At 39.0% G+C, this 17,502-nt stretch overlaps 2 pseudogenes; both read right to left on the bottom strand.

Annotated features, from left to right (window-relative positions):
• Positions 1 to 223: 223 nt before the first annotated feature.
• LOC123818697 lies at positions 224 to 678 on the bottom strand (annotated as a pseudogene).
• Positions 679 to 13,838: 13,160 nt separating this feature from the next.
• Positions 13,839 to 16,990, bottom strand: LOC123818696 (annotated as a pseudogene).
• Positions 16,991 to 17,502: the final 512 nt, after the last annotated feature.

The raw sequence follows: 17,502 nt of genomic DNA, 5'->3' as shown, positions 1-17,502 counted from the left end.
CTTCTACCATACACACTGCGTGTGGAAATATAGGTGCCCAAATAGGTACTTTATATCTGTATACCCTCCTTTCATTTTGCTATGAAATTCTAAATTATTTTCACCAGTGGAATATGAGAGAAACTAACATGTACTTTTTCTGTGAAAAAGAAAAAGTTCAAAAAGTACTTTTTTGACACAAAGGCAATGTATTAACAGAAAACAATAATTTGAGGACTCCTGTTCACAGATGGTGGCCGTGGTGACCTCCCTTCCTGCAGGTGCTGTTGGAGGGGATAGGGGTGAAGTTCTCAATCTGCCCAATCTTCATTCCCAAGCAGGCAAGTGCTCTGAGAGCTGCCTGGGCCTCTGGTCCAGGGTCTTAGTACTATTTCTTCCTGTGGCCCAGATTTTGATGTGGAGAACAGTGATACCCAGCTCCTTGCACTGCTGGGCCATACCCTGGGCAGCCAACATAGCAGTGTATGGGAAGAACTCATCTCTGTCAACCTTTATTTTCATCCTACCAGTCACATGGCAGATGGTTTCCTTGCCAGAAAGATCATTGACATGGATGAAAGTGTCACTGAAGGATGCAAAGATGAGGCAGACACCAAATACATTTTCTCCTTCAGCCACCTGAGGTCTGAGGTTGATGACCTGCTCTTCCTTCTTTTCCTTCCCCTTGCAAGGTGTCATTCCAGTCCAGACTCTGCAACCAGTGAGAGAGAAAAACTACTTTTAATTTTCTGACTTTTTCTTTCTTTAAAAAAAATCTTGGATGTAAAAAGTAGTTGTTCATTCTCTAAGTCTTTTTCTTTTTGATTTGTAGGCACAGATGATAAGATGGTCCTTACAGGATGATGAAGCCATGAAATCTGACAAGCATGGGGACACCTGCTAACTGGAGAGATTGTCCAGGTCCGTGAACAAGGCATGTGAATCATTCCAGCCCAGCAGACAAATACCTTCAGAATATTATGTCAGAGTTAACTTTCCACTGCACCTATGTGCTCCCACTTCACATGGGTCTTCTAAGTAATCTGAGGTTTCTCCCACTAACCTTCTGTAATCTGCAGAGATCAAAATATTTTCTTGCATCTTGAAAGAATGTGTTTTACTGGGGATTTCTTTAGGCATCTAATGGCACAGAATTAAACTTTACCAAGAAAAGTTTATTTTTAAAATATTCTATGCACATGTTTAAACATACAAAATAGTTTGGTTGAAAGATTGAATGTCATTTAAATATTTGACTAGACAACAATTTATTAAATACTGGATGTATAGCTTCCATGTGTTTCTTAACAGATTAAGTTATTATTATATATGTTGTTAAAAAACACAAAATTCAACTGAATAAATTTACAGATTGAATTGGCTTTATTCAATTATCGATGAGTCAGGCAGCACCCCACCTTGCAGGTAGACCTGTACAAAATAAAAATATTCTATAGGTAGAAGAGGGTGGCAAAATGACATTCTAGCAAAGAATGGCTTATTTCAGGCAAGGTCAATTTCTTTGGGGGATAGGGGAGGTCTGTGGGGCAGATGACTACACTAGATCAAGTCAGGTAATTTCAGATTGGCTAGTTAAAGGTTACACTCCTTGGGAGAGGCTGAAATTGCATTTAGGTTAAGTATCAAGTCTTGGTTTGCTGATAGAGTCCTCTCTCTCACACGCTCTCTCTCCCTCTTTCTCTCTTTCTCTCTCTCCTCCCCTTTTGATCAGACTCTCAGATTAACTGAAAGATGTGATCAAAATTTAAGGCATTAGATGCCTCTTCCAGAAACCTCTCTGTAGTTCTTGTAGCTTTTATTAGTCTTCTGTGTGGTATTCACAGGTCATGAACTTGGGCTCACATTTTTTTAGTCAGATTCTTTTTTTCATTCCTTCTTTGGTATTCCAGTCATATGAAGATCATTGTTTTTGGTGGTTAGCAGCTGCAAACATGCATTTAAGGTGTTTGAGAAAACATAATACACCAGGGATGATTAATATAAGTAGGATATTCCCCAATGTTTGGGGTGAACTTCAAAACATGGTCCCCAAGACCCAAACCAATTAAGTCAAACAAGACCACATTGAAGTAATCACTTTCTTAATCCAGTGACTTGTTCAGTGACCTATGTAGCTGAGTCTCACCCTGCCCAGAAGTGTTGATCCAACTACAAGTTGTGCGGGCCACATGCAGACACCTCATTGCTTGGCTGAAAGATAATCAAAGGTTTTTCTATTATCAAAAACAACTTGGGTCAGAGAGTCTAAGTATTTTTGTGGTAGCTATTGTCTTGGCAGTAGATTCTGCAATATATTCGAGAGTTAAGGAGAGGTTCCTGATCATAGCATCATTTACATTTATTCCTCACCAGGGAAGCAGGGCTCTGCCAAAGGAATCAAATCTTGAATCATGAACGCTGCCTAATAGGACATCTTAACTCAACAATGTAAAGTCAAGGGAATTAATTGCTGAGGTCTTTCAGTCCATTTGTGAACCATTAGGGGGAAAGTTAGATTCTTAAGAGGCATTGACTGGTTACATACCAGCTATATGGATATTCATAGGCCCAAGGAGAATAATAAGCACCTCAGACAAAGTTGAACCCTGTCAGGGCACAAACCTTTCCCATCACATCAAGGTGGTACTATTAATTGACTTATGTGCAGGGATTGTTGCATTCACCTGTTCAAGCCAGGGTCAGTTAGGTTTTCACTCCATTTGGAATGTAAATCTAGCCTGAAATAAAGAGCTATTCTAAATATTAAAACCTTGCAAAGATGGGTACTGTTGTTGGGATATTTTTGTAATTGGGGAAAGATCTGACTTAGATAATCACTAGAACACGGAGGTGCAAATGTACTGAGATTTATTAGGTACTTACATCTAACTGGGCAAGTTTAGTTATAATTTGAGAAAGGTAAAAATAAGGCACCGGATGACCTGGCCATAAATGTTAAACTTGGTGAGAGACTTCTAATGGAAGCTGATCATAGTTTACTGTGGCATTAGGGATAGCAGAGAAATCAGTCACAGGGAGGGGCAGGAGATCTCTAACATCACGGATTGATCAGAATTTTTGATAACAAATCCAACAGTCCAAAACGTTGGCCTGAAGGTATGGATGATGGCACTTTCCACACCAATGCCAGGGTGAAGGAAAGAAAGAGAAGACAAAAGGAATTCATGTTTTCTTAAAGTATGAAGTCTTGATCCAGTGTTTGGGGTGGAAGTAGTCTGCCTTGATGTCAGCTACTTCTCTTTCTCATCAGTTTGATCTGGAGGTCTCCAGCATCTGTATTGGACCAGATGTCAGGTGGAGCCTTATTTAGCCCAATGACTTCTGGTTTTGCAGCAATATCAGTGGCCAGGTGTCTCATAATGAGGAGTGAAGGCTGTCTTCATTTGACAACATCTAATATAATCAGTCACCAGGCTCCACACTATGAACAACAATTTCCTTTGAATTGGGATCTGGGAAGGCTTCTCTAATTTGTTGCTGATATGCTTTAGTGTTAGACATTAAAGACTCACAGTAGCTGGTCCTATCATGAGAGAACAAAAGAGCAGCAGAGGGTCATGTACTAATAGACACTGAGCTACCAGTGACTATTTCATGGGGAGTGAGTTTATGTTTCCAAAAGTGGGTACTACAAACAGTCAGCAAGACCAGGGGTAATACCTAGGCCAAAGGAGTCTGGTAGCTTCAGCAAGTTTAGAGAGTTTGTGTCTGAGGAGACCATTAACTCTTTCAACCATGCCTGATAATTAGGGGCAATAGGGACAGTGATAATTCCAAGAAGTTTGCACTGTTTTTGTTGAGGCTTGAATGACTTGCCTTGTGAAGTGGGTGCCTCAATCTCCCTGCTTGCTATACCCCAAGTAGGAAACTTGTTTTCCAACAGTTTGCCCCTGTGAGAGCATCATCTTTATGGCAGAGAAAGGCTTCAACCAACCTGGAAAACATACATACAGTAATGAGGACAGTTTGATAACCCATATGTGTGGCAGTTGAATGAAGTCCAGCTGCAGGTGTCCAATGTGTCCAGAGGAAGGAGGTTCAGGACCTCTGGGAACAAAAATGGGTTTTCAAGGATTATGGGCCTTAAAGACTCAACATTGGTAGTAAATGGTTTTTGCAATTTTATGGAAGTCTCATCACCAATGTTTATTTATTCTGAGTCATTTTAACTAAACCATGGTGGGTAAAGAAATATAAAAAATGGGGTTTTCTAGGGTTCCTTGAAGAATTCAGTGGTTGTTGTGGGTTTCCCATAGCCCCGGTTACTTATTTAATTTGCAACCATTGTTTGCCCATCACGACTTCTCTGATTGAAGAAAAGACTATTTCCATGTTCCAAGGACATTAAGGTTGCAAAAGTCTGGCACCAAGGAATCATTTTTGTAGAAGCAAAATGGACTTTATCCACATGTGCCACAACCTTTGTACATTCCAATCCTGTTGTTTTTGCACAGAAGTCAGCTAGGGCACTTCCCTGATATACTCATGTTCAGTGCTTTTTGTGGGAGTGTCAATTTTTATGATAGCAGTAAGGTAAGAGAAAGCAGTAAGAAGGTCATTTACTTGTTCATTTTTGATTAGGGTCCCTGTGGACCTAAGAAAATCTTTTCTTTCCACAACATTCCCAAATCATAGGTAACCTTACAGGAATATTGGCTATCAGGATAAATATTAACAATTTTTCCTTTTTATAACTAGCATGGTCTGTTGAAGTCATGGATCTCTGCTCTTGCAATGAATGACCTTGTGAGAGGTTTTCTCTTCCAAGTAGATTGCATTGGTTATATAACAGCATAATCAGCATTGTAATTCCATTTTTTCATTTTTACAGTAGGGCCTAGAAGCAAAATAAAATTAGGATTAGTTAAAGGAGTATCTTGTAAATCAGGACATGGTACCCTCCAAATGGACATTATTTATTACCTTGAAGTCATGGAACTGGTCTTCCTCACACAGGGGTAGTAACATAACAGAATTAAAAGCAGAAGGATCTCATAGAGGTTAGTTTGTTTACAGAGAAATGTTGAGTCAAATCAGAATTAAAAAGACTTTGGACAGCATGTGGAGTTTGTAAATAAATGTCATTTCCTAGGGTTAACTCTGCTGAGACTTCTACTAACTGCAGCTGTAGCTATAGCCTTAAGGCTGTAAGAATAGGCAGCAGCAACTGAGTCAAGCTGTCTGCTATAAAAGGTAATAGGCCTATGTTTTTGCATAAGCACTCCCAGGCTTGGTTATCTCCTTCATGTACAAATAAGGTGAAAGTTTATGAATAGTTAGGTAGCCCTAAGGCAGGTGGTTCTTGCAGTTCTCATTTTAGTTTTATAAAAGCCCCTTATGTTTATTTTCCTGAGGAAGCGGTGCTAGGACTAAATTTTAGTAAACTCATGAAGCGTGGAAGCCAACAGAAAACAAAAACAAAAAAGGAACCCATAGTCTAGGAAAGCCAGCCAGATCTAGGGATCCATGAAGCTCTCAATTAGTTGTGGGTCTAAGGAATTTTTGGATTAGCTTAATTCTTTTTGGAGGTAGCTGAATTCTTTGATTCTTAAATTTTGATTCATATGAATTATGACCTAGGTAATGAACAGTGTCTAGAGATAATTGTAATTGTTTTTAGAGACTTTATATATATTTTAAGCTAAAGGTTGCAGCAAATAAATGGAATCCCTTATAGATACTTCTTTGGTAACTTAGCACAGCAAGAGACTGTCTACATATTGTAATATGGTCGATTTTCCAGGGGATTGGAGGGTGCTTAAAACTTGGTGATGTACTTGGGAGACATAAGAAGGGCTGTCATATATCTGAGGTATGACTGTCATATTTAGTGTTGATTGTTCCAAGTAAAGGCAAATAGGTATTGTCCATTGGGATCTATAAGGATGTTGAAAAAGGCTGAACTAAAATCAATGGAGAACCATCTTGAGTTTGGTAGAACTTATGATAAAAGAAAGTTTGGATTTGGAACAACTGGAAAACAAGGTATTCAAGACCTTGTTAAGGTCTCACATCCTGAACACATGGCCATCCTTACTTATTAGGTTTCTGAACTGGAAATACTGGCATAGTATGGGGTCTGGTACAGAGATTGAACAGCCCTTGAATGAATAGATCTTCTGCAATGATGGTGAGACCCTGTATGGTCTCAGGTTTTAGTGGATATTACCGCAATTTAGGAAGAGGTTTACTTATGTCTAAATTTTTATAGGTTCAGCACTTTTTATTCTCTGAGTGTCACTATAGAAATAGCCCACAGATTTCTGGGAAGTTCAATTAAATTTGGGGACATTTGTTGGAATTTTTCCTATTCTATATCAAGAACAGATTTTAAGAAACATAGAAGGTCTAGTTGAGGTTGGTCAGGAAATTCAAAGGTGTGATCTCCATGGGAGACAAAGTATGTTAGTGTTTTAACTTAGACTGGAGATCCCTACCTAATAGATTGACTGGGGATATATCACATAGCATGAAGGAATATTTTCACTGAAAGGTCCTCGAGTCATTTGTACTGCCTTGGATAGAAATGCTCTTTGAACTTTACTAGATATCTCCAGTATGAAAATTTTTTGTTTTTGTCTTTTGTCCCACTCTGAGGAATTTGTTGTCTTATAAGAGTAGAGTTTAGTTTAGCAGAGGGTCCCTTGGAGCCCTGTCAACTCTAAAGAGCCAAAATAGAGGTCCTCCTTTGGAGCAGATATGGTAGCATTCAAGTTGATGTTGAAGAATTTGCATAAGGCCTTTGAGACAAATCTCTTTTGCAGTGTCTCACTTGACTACAGCGGAGACATAAAGCACTGTACCAGAGTTTTGATAATAGACCACTAGGTGCAATATGGGTGGGGAAGGTATTATTTTAATGTCAATGTTGGGGTTTTTCATTCACAATTGGAAATTTTGGAAAACAAATCATATCAGGAGCTTGATGTAATGACAGCAGAGCACAGAACCAAGAGAAATTTAATCATGGTCCCTGGAAAAGATAAAGAAAATAGCTATGTCAATGCCAAAAAGATCCAAACCTGTAAGAATTTCTATGAGTTTATTTGAGCTAAACTGATGACAACTGCCAGAATCAAAACCTCAATGAATTGAGAAAGTGCTTCAGAAAATGGCAATTTTTCACTTTATCTTATACCTTACAATCACAAAAGAAGAATTAAGGAGACTTCTGGTCAGATGGAAGCACAGGTAAACAAGGTAAACGTGGCTCACCCCTTGCATAGCCACGTCAGAATTACAGCTAAACTTCAACCATCACTCAGAACCATTAGAAATTGAGTTGAATAGGAGTCTGAGAACTATGGAATTAAAGAAACCACATCCATCTGGACTGGTAGGAGGTGTGAAGACAAAAAATGGGCTGGTCCTATATCCATGTGTGGTAAATAAAAATTTAGGAGGGAAATCTCCAGGAGGAGGAATCCCAACCCAACACCAGGTCCCCTAGCCCAGGGATCCAGTATCAGGAAGAAAAGTCCCTATAACTTCTGCCTGCAAAAATCAGAAGGGATTGAGTCAGTGGAAGAAACTCCAGGAGTCCCAAGTAGTTTCTCTTAAAGAACTCATACAAGGACTTACTCAGACTTACTCTCTCGGATCTGCAGCAATGGGGTAGCAGCTTGAAAGGCACCAGTGGAATCCAGGGAGAAACTGAAGTGTCTGGCTTTAAGTCAAGAGCTGGGGAACAGCTTTCTCACAGACAGAAAGGTGGGCAGAAACCATTGTCCCTTTTCTAAACCCTCCTTCCACAGAGCCACAGAGCCAGCAGGTAGATGCCATATCTGATACTCCATCAACCTGGCTAACACTGTTTGTCCCACCTGGAGAGCCCCTAAGACTCTGTTCCACCCAACTTATGGACCCACCCAAGCTGTTAACAATGGCTTTTCCATATGAATGGCTGGTCATGACTCAGGCTTCACAACTTCCTAAATCCTCTCACACAAGCAACAGCTAGTCTCAGTGAGCCCCCAGCCACTGAACCACTTGTGAAGAACCACTTGCCAAAAGAGAATAGACAGGCTCAATTAAGGTAAAGATTAATATTTTTCAGGGAAGGTTCTAGCCTAGGACATGACTGCCTGCCATGACCTTCTTTTAGTTAGAAAGTTTTATTTGTTTATTTTTTTCATCATTTCAATTATATTTTCCCATTACTTCCCTGTACCCTCTTGCATTTCTACCCACTCCCCTCCACCAGCAGTCATGATACTTTTGTTCATGTCCATCAGTTCTTTATTTTTTTCTTTTTCTATTTTTCTCAATCCCTTCATCCCCACCACAGCCTCCCCAACAGCTCTCAACCTGCTCTCTCTCTATGAGTCTGTCTCTATTCAGTTCATCCTACTTGGTCACATTAGGTCTCTGAATTTGCAAGGCTATCATACAGGACTCCCCCAAGTTTGTCAGATTTATTGTGTGGCCTCTTTTCATCCACAACTCTAAAGGGTTCATGGGCACCATGCCTGTGTTTCTCATCCCCAAAGTCATTATCAATCTTCTATACTGCCATTAAATCTGTTTTAAAAAAAATTTAAGTGAGTAAATTTAAAGATATTGTTAGTTTTAATCCACAAGTAATGGATCAAGCAGTGTCCATCCTTTCTATCAGATAGAAAGAAACTCCTAAAGTTTCTGTACAAAATGGACAGTTTTTTTTATTAGGCAGAAGGGAATGGGAAAAGGACATTTCTATCAAAGAGTGGATTATTTCTGTCAAGGTCACCTTCCTTTGGAAATGGAAGAGGTGTCTTAGGTGGATTACCCTCACTTGTGCTGACCAGGTAACTGCAGATTGATTAAAAGTTACATTCCTGGGAAAGGCTGAAACTGCAATTAATTTAGTCATTAAGTCTTGGTTTTGCTGATGGGGGTGAGGTAGGGTGAGAGGAGGGGGGCATTGTCTAGCACAGGTGACTCCATTTTGTACCTGTTGTTTCTCTTTTTAACATCTCCCCTGACAAAGGTCAATCATTACTTTAATGGAACTTATTTTCTCTTTGCATCTATGATATCAAATTTCCTTTTTCTAGACCCTGCAAAGCACAGGCACAACACAAATATCCTCACTGTGTTTGTTATGGTGTTAATTTATGACTATTAACTTTCCTGTATCCACCTATGTAAAAGAAATATGTGTCTATCATTTTACTTTTCATCCAATCCCAGAGGTTTCCCCAGCTTTGCTTCTCCTGACCTTAATCTGTCACCAATGGATTTCATGTAACCTACTTAAGTCTTCTCTTTTGATTGTAATGCATAAAATAAGGTACAAATGGCCATTTTCCCAATTCATTGAGGTTTTGCTTCCTGGCAATTGTCATCAGTTTGGCTCAAATAAACTTATAAAAATTCTTACAGGTTTCAATATTTCTTACATTAATATTTTATAAAACATACAAATGGAAATGAATATGGAAAGAGTTATTTATATTAACATAGTAACTCTTTTTATTATGATATTTTTATTCTGAGATGAAAAGTTAAGTAAGTAGAATAGTTTAATATACTAAACTGTAATTCTCTCAATACTTTCATTAATCTTTGATAAAATTATATTAATAGACTATAAAAAATAGACTGTTAGCATTTATCTGAGCAAAAGCATTGGAATTTGAGAGAGGGTCACAGATTCAGGTAGCAGCTCAAAGTATACTCTGAAGAAAAAAGAAAGGTAGGGTTTATAAAGGCAAAAACACAAAATGTAATTTTGTATGCAAATGAAGAACTGCCTAGGATAAGGACTGATTAGTTCCAATATGCAAACAAGAGGGGGTAAAAACTACAAGGAGAAAGTAAAAGCCAATGAGTCCCTGTAGCAGTTGTTACAGAATGTTTATGGTTAAGCCTTGAACTGAGGCTCATGATGAACAAAGGCTGCAGGAGCACCATTTCCTCCTCAAAGGCCTTTTGACTGTCACTCTAAGTGACTTTCTTAGCAATATTAATTCCATTTTACTTTTTTCCATTATCAGCCTTAAAAGCAATTATTCATGCAGACTGACAGATATTTCAGTTAATTATTCTTTAGATCTCTTTATAATAAATAGCCTCCTTTCAGAAATTCCCTGATTACAAAAATCAGACAAACAAACCTCTCTCAGACAACAAAAGATAGAAAAAAGCAGAAGTAGCTCATTTGCAAGTGATCAATCTGATGTTTATATTAGATTGTTCTTTAACCTTTCACATTAGAGAACTAAACACCTTTAAACAATGGAGAAAGATAAAAGACTTTGCTGCAGTTTAAGATTAAGAGCTTCTCTGTCTTCAAGTCTTTTAAAAAAGGGTTAAATGTCTCCACAGAGATCATTTGTTTTGAATCAACAGCCCTGAAATGGTGAAGGAAGAAGAGATGAGGGGCAAAGTAAAGTGACAGATGATTGAGATGGAGTACTTGTTTCCCAAATTTAATAAATATTTCATTATTTTTTAAATAATATTCTTTGAAAAGTGGATACCGTTATACAAAAGGGAGTTTTTCCCCTATAATCTTTATTTCAAAATGCCATAATGGAAAGTGTTAGCAATTGTAAATAGTAAAATGTAACATGATAAATAAATGAAAAAACTTTTTTGACTTTGATAAGGAAAATTATTGTATCTATTCCAGGGAAAACCTGGTAAATAGCAACCTTTCATTATCACTAAAGAATATCAACCAGGAGACTAGAGAAATAGTGATTCTGGTTAACATTTTTTAAATTAGATATTTTTTTGTTTTGTAAATTATATTTTATTGATTACAGTTGTCCCAGCTTTTCCCCCTTTGCCCCCCTCCACCCAGCCCCCACCCATTCCTTTAGGCAATCCGCACACCATTGTTCACGTCCATGGGTCATGCTTATAAGTTTTTCAGCTACTCCATATCCTATACTGTTTTTTACATCCCCATGGCTATTCTGTAACTACCTATTTGTACTTCTTAATCCCCTCACCTCCTCACCCATCACCCCCACACTCCCCTCCCACCTGGCAACCATCAAAAGGCTCTTTGTATCCATGATTTCTGTCTCTGTTCTTGTTTGCTTAGTTTGTGTCTATATTTAATTGTTGATAGATATGCATTTTTGCCATTTTATTGTTCATAGTTTTGATTTTCTTTTTCTTAAATAAGTCCCTTTAACATTTCATATAATAATGGCTTGGGGATGATAAACTCCTTTAGTTGTTTTTTTTTTTTTTTTCCTTGCCTGGGAAGCTCTTTGTCTACCCTTCAATTCTAAATGATAGTTTTGCTACATAGAACAATCTTGGCTGTAGGTCCCTGCTTTTCATGACTTTGAATATTTCTTGCCAGTCCCTTCTGGCCTGCAAAGTTTCTTTTGAGAAATCAGCTTATAGTCTTATGGGAAATCCCCTGTAGGTAACTAACTTCTTTTCTATGCTGTTTTTAGAATTCTCTCTTTATCTTTAACTATTGACATTTTAATTATGATATGTCTTGGAGTGAACCTCTTTGCATCCCTCTTCTTTGGGACTATCTGTGCTTCCTGGACTTGCACGTCTATTTCCTTCACTAAATTAGGAAAGTATTCTTTCATTAATTTTTTTAATAGATTTACAATTTCTTACTCTTTCTCTCCTTCTGGCACCTCTCTGACATGAATGTTAAACCTCTTGATGTTGTCACAGAGGCTGATTCAATTATCCTAATTTCTGGGGGGAGTCTTTTCTCTTCTTGTTCTGATTGGTTGTTTTTTGCTTCTTTATGTTCCAAGTCGCTGATTTGATTCTCGGATTCATCCACTTTACTGTTGTTCCCCTGTAAATTGGTCTTTATTTCAGTTAGTGTGTCCTGTGTTTTTAACTGCATCTTTTTATGCTGTTGAGGTCCTCACTAAGTGTTTTGAACTCTGCTTCTAATAGATTGCTTATTTCCATTTTATTTAGCTCTTTTTCTGGAGATTTGATCTATTCTTTAATTTGGGCCATATTTGTCTCCTCATTTTTGTAGCCTCCCTGTGTTTGTTTCTATGTATTAGGTAGAGCTGTGTTGACTCCATGTCTTGATAGTGTGGGCTAATATAGTAAGTGCCTGTAGAGTCCAGTGGCACAGCCTCCCTTATCCTCTAAGCTAGGTACTGGAGGTGTGCCCTTCATGTGAGATGAATACACACTCCTCTTGTAGTTGAGCCTTGGTTGCTGTTGACAGATCAATGGGAGGGATTTACCCAGCCAATCTGCTGCAAGGATTGACTGTGACCACTGACCACCAACTACTGCTCTCTGTGAAGGATCAGCTGTGCAGGGGCAGGGAGGTGGTACTCTGATATGGTCTGTAGCTGTCCACTGAGTGTGCTGGCCCTGGGGTTCCCAGGTGGTGCAGGCCAAGGTCAGCCCCTACCTGTGTTTTTCCCTGGGCCACCCTGCCTGAGCTATAAAGCAACCTGAGATGGCTACTACTTGTGCGGGGCTTGGAGATCCCAGGTGAATCCAAGCTATGAATCTAAGCTGACTGCCTGATGCCAGCTGTCACTTATTTGAGAGGTTTTAAGAAGTTGTGAAGCATAAACCAAGACCAACCATTCATATGGAAAAGCAGCTTGGATGGGGCCATATGTTGGATGTTTTGGAGTCTCTAGGGATCTCCAAGGTGGGTCAAACAGTATCACCATGATTGATGGAGTCTCAATGTGGCACTAGCTTGCAAGTTCAGTGACTCTGTGGGGTGACGGCTCAGAAAAGAGACAATGGCTTCTGCTCGCCTGTTGCCAGACACCCCAGTTTCTTTCAGTATGCCACTGGTGCCTTTCAACCTGATAATCCTATGCTGGAACTCAGAGGGAATGAGTCTGAGTAGGTAAGTCAATGCATAGATTATTTAAGAGGAACATCTTAGGGCTCCAGAAGTTCTCCCATTGAATCAATGCCTGCTGATTTTTGCAGCCAGCAATTGTGGGGACTTACTTTCCTGGTGGTGGAAACCTGGGCAGGGGAGTCTGGTGGGGGGCTGGGACTCCTGGCTCCTGAGATATACTTCTCAAATTTTCATCCACCACACATGGGTGAGGGACCAGACCATTCTGCCTCATCACCTCTCCTACCAGTCTGGATGGATGTGGTTTCTTTAATTCTGTAGTTGTCAGTCTTTCATTCAGCTAGATTTCTGATGGTTCTGAGTGATGATTGTTCTATATTTAGTTGTAAATTGGTGTGGTTTTACAAAGAGGCGAGCCATGTCTGCCTTTGCCACCATCTTGACAGAAGTCTCTCATGCTTAAATTATATAATCTTTTGCACTTAACTGCTGATATACTGGGTTCTGTATTTACTATTTTTGTTCTATTTTTATATGCCTTTGTATTTCTTTGAAATAATCAAATCTTTTTACATTGTTCCATTTTCCTTCAATTAAGTTTTAGTTTAATTTTAAAACCATTTTTAGTTAGTTAGACTATACCTTAAAACATGCAAGTTATCATTTTAACTACTTAGCTGATACCGATTGAACCTTATGACTTTAAAACTCCATTTACTTCCCTCCCATCATCTGTTACTGTTACCATGAGTTTCAGCATCTATAAAACTGAAGCTCCTCAGAGCACTACAGTTAATATTTTGTATAGTTACTGTACATTTATATTTTCCTTTCCAATGTTCTTTATTCCCTCTTGCATGCTCATATTTCTATCTGAGACCATTTTCCCAAAGAACTCCCTTTAATTCTAATTTCAGTGCAGGTCTACTGGTGCCAAATTCTCTGAATTTCTGTTTGGACACATCTGTATTTCACTTTAATATTTGGTGTATGTTTTTTGGTAGCATAGAATCCCAGGCTTGTCATTTTCTTCTTCTAGCTTTAAAGATGTTGTTACATTGGCTTCTGTTTTCCATCATTTCTGTTTCAAAACTTTGGCAATTCAGGTGTCATTCTGTTCAAGTGACTGTTGCAGATATTGGTTTTTGTCAAGATTTTTATTACTCTATTAACTGACCTTTGCCTGTGTAGTATAGGCTGGCTAGGTTGGAAACCCTGTGTAAGTGGTCCAGGGTGAGCATGCTGGTGGGAGATTGCCATCGCAAACAGGTTCCATTGCTAGTTTCTGGATTGGAGTGGCAAAGTCTATGTGTTCTTTGATGTCAATGTTTTTTGAAAAAACTGTAAGCCAGGTACTCACAATAGCACTCAGCTCTACCCAGCAGAGTTTGACACACTCATCTGGGCTGGGCCATCCAAGACCCTGATAGTCACACTTTTTTCCTTGTGGTCTAAGAAATGTCACCTTTGGATCAGTGATGTACATTTCCTGCTTGCTTTGATTCTATCTTTCTCCCAGGAGTTTTTTATGATCTCCTCTGGGGCTCTTTACCCATTTGACGTGGAAGGTGATCCATTCTGTTGCTTTGTCATCTTCTCTTCTGCAGTCTCCATAGCGAGAGCTTTTGGTGCCTCTTTCCTAGGACCTTTCTTTGGTACCCATATCTCCTATAAGTCCAGATGCTGCCCTTTCATCTCTAGTGGCCCTCCAAAGCCTGTAGAGGCTATACCTGTTGAAATTCACCCACCAAAGCCAAGATCTCTTCTGATATTTCTGTTTTATCTGGCTTCACTGTATCATCAGATCCACTGCTTTCTTTAACAACTGTACTTTCAAATCTAAAGACAAGTGAGTACTCCCCACCCCAAATTCTCAACAGACAGTTTAGGGTCCTCCTCTGTTCCTGTCTCATAGAACTCTTCTTCAGAAGCATCTAGTAACTGTGAGTTCTCAAAATATTTCTGTTTGTCATGTCTGTTGTTCAGGGTTTTGCATGACAAGTACCACTGCAAACAGAAGAGATGATGTTCTACAAAAAAGGATAAAATTGCATGCAGCAAATCAACTTCAGGTTAATTTGACTCTCTGAGCACGGGATAGTTGATTTCAAAGCCTGCCCAAAGGCCTCAGGTGCCCCAGTGATACTCTTCAGAGCAAAGTAAGCATTTGCCAAGCTCAAAAATGTCAGGGGCTTAGAGCTATTGATGGCCAAAGCTTGAAGAAGAAGCTTAACAGAATCAGGATGAAGACCATAGTGAATCAAAAGTTTGTCCAAGTTCACAAGAGAAATGTCCTGGTATTGAAGTGGAATGAAATTCAAAGCTCTCTGAAGACACGAATAGCAAAAGTATTTTTCTTTAATGTACTCCAGTACAGTCCAGCTTCATTGAGTGTCAGCCAGATGGGAGCATTTGGCTTATTAATAGCATGAAATAAGGAAGACCCAATTTCTGCCTCTCAGATGGTATAGTTATCAATACAGGAAAACAAAATTTTCCTTGCATGGTCATCTGGCATGTTGGCCTTTAGATCCATGTAGACCTCTAATTTTTTGACTAAGTAAGACAAAGTCTAGCTTCTTCTACAGTTAGTTATGGCATAGTCAGGGGTGTGAGCCTTTTCTTCTGAAGAATAATCATCACAGTTGAGTTCCTGGATCCTGAGTCCTTTGTTTTCCTGAGGCAGAAAATACATTGGCAATTCTCCACCCACAGGGATTCTAGGGAAACTTTCTACACAAACTACTCTTTTAGTCCAAAGCATATTCTGTTTGTCCCTATATGCATCAGAGTCCCTTCCCCAGATCTAGAAAATGGAATGGGCTACAGGAGAAAATCACTTGATCAAATCACTGATGTCACTCTGATTTGCTGGAACTTCAAAGTTCACAGACATCACACAGGAGGTTGATGAATCTTCACCAAACTGAACGTAATCCACATTTTCAAAGATATCTCCATGAATGTAGTGCACAGGTCAGTCCCATTGGCAAAGTAAACTATGCTGCTGGTTGACCAGACAGTGTATCTAATAATTTCCTAATTGTGCCTCTTTTGCCATCTCTATGTCATGGAGGATACTCCTTAAGATTTGCTCCTCTTGAATCAGCTTATGTTTCTCCAGGATTATCTGCTGTCTCAGGTAATGGTCATTTTGATTTGATATTCTTTCAACTCATCCAGTGTTCTCTGGAGGGATCTATGTTGAGCTTCCAGTTTTTGCTGTCACAGGACAGCATGCTTCCTTTTCATAGCTTGCTCAAACCCAGGTTTGGCCTTCAAAGCATCGTCATAACAAAGCAGTGAGTGCTTATGTTCCCTAAGCATTGCATATATATTTCCCAAGGTGTAATAGCTGGTGAAGCAGTCACTGTCATTCAGAGTGTGTGCACCACAACAGTATCATCAGCAAAGATGTGCTCTGTGTGAAATATTTGCCATGTTGACCAGAGCAGCATCTTTATTATGCTTAGAAGAGAAGCAAAGTGCTTACATGGCACATTCTACTGCCTGACATGGCTCATTCTTTATTCTCCAGTAAGATGAAGCCATGTTATGAGGAAGAGTTCTACAGGCCTTCATGAATGAGGTGATCTATGTCATCTATATTCCTTGCTACTTGTTTAGATAAATATGTGCAGACTGGATCTTGTTTAGGTAGAAGAGGTGCAGAAAGATGAACTCTTTCTTGTACACTTTATAAGTGCTGGAAAGCATGTATGCTATATGGAAATTCTGGAATTTTAGTGTAATCAGGTTGCTCAGGGTTTGGAGGGACAAGAGATTTCATATCTATATAATCTTCAGGGATGATATCTTTGCTTTCCAAAGTTATGTATGTGCCCTCATACAGATCCAGGTCCCCTAAGAGTACTTTGGTTTTGATGTAGTCTAGATACTCTTTCTTATGTCACTTCTTCAGTCCTGTGTCTCTATCTGCATTCTCTTCTATGTGAATTTTTTTAGCAACTAATTATTTCTCCAGTTCTTTGAGGTGGCTAAATGTTGTTTCTTGTCTCATTAATATGACTAAGTCATGGGGATGCTTCAAGTTCATTGATGAATCTACTGCTGGATCTTCCATTCTCCATGACAACCCAGTGTGTGGTAGTCAAGAGCCCTTGAGTGCCAGACTCAGCAAAGCAGAAAGCCTGAGGAGCCAGCCACAAGTGGAGCTTGGTGGCGGTTCTCATTAGCCCAGGCGCGGACATCTAATGCCGCCGCCATCTTGCCCATGTTCCCCTACTCATTATTCGTTTGATCCTCACTTACTGTTATCTCCTCGTGAGGGCATGGAATAAATCCTGGGTTAATATCAAGGCTTTTAAAACTTAATCTCTATGACAAGAGGTACAAACTAAATCTTTAGAAATCTGTATCTTTTATTATTAAGAAGATTCCTTTTACCTAATTCCTTATAGTTTAAACTGCTTTATTCTTTGTGTGTATGATATAATAGCACCAACCATAACATAAATAATGCCATTGTATAACTTTTTCTCTTTAAAAACAAGAGTTTCTTAAATACAACATGTATATATTCCAAATCAGAAACCATTGATAATACTTGCTTTCTTTGTGGAAGAGTCATATCAATTAATCATCTTTATAAACAGTGTCATCATGAAATGACCTTGAAGTGCACTACAGGTCCATGATCTTGCAAGGTGATTTCTTATGTTCCACACCATATCTCTCAGTTAGCTAACTATGTACTGATGAAGTTCAGCACTTATTGT

Source organism: Phyllostomus hastatus, unplaced genomic scaffold (genome assembly GCF_019186645.2).
Source record: "Phyllostomus hastatus isolate PE091 unplaced genomic scaffold, TTU_PhHast_1.1 phas_contig_29, whole genome shotgun sequence".
NCBI lineage: Eukaryota > Metazoa > Chordata > Mammalia > Chiroptera > Phyllostomidae > Phyllostomus > Phyllostomus hastatus.
This window is presented reverse-complemented; position numbering and strand designations above follow the sequence as displayed.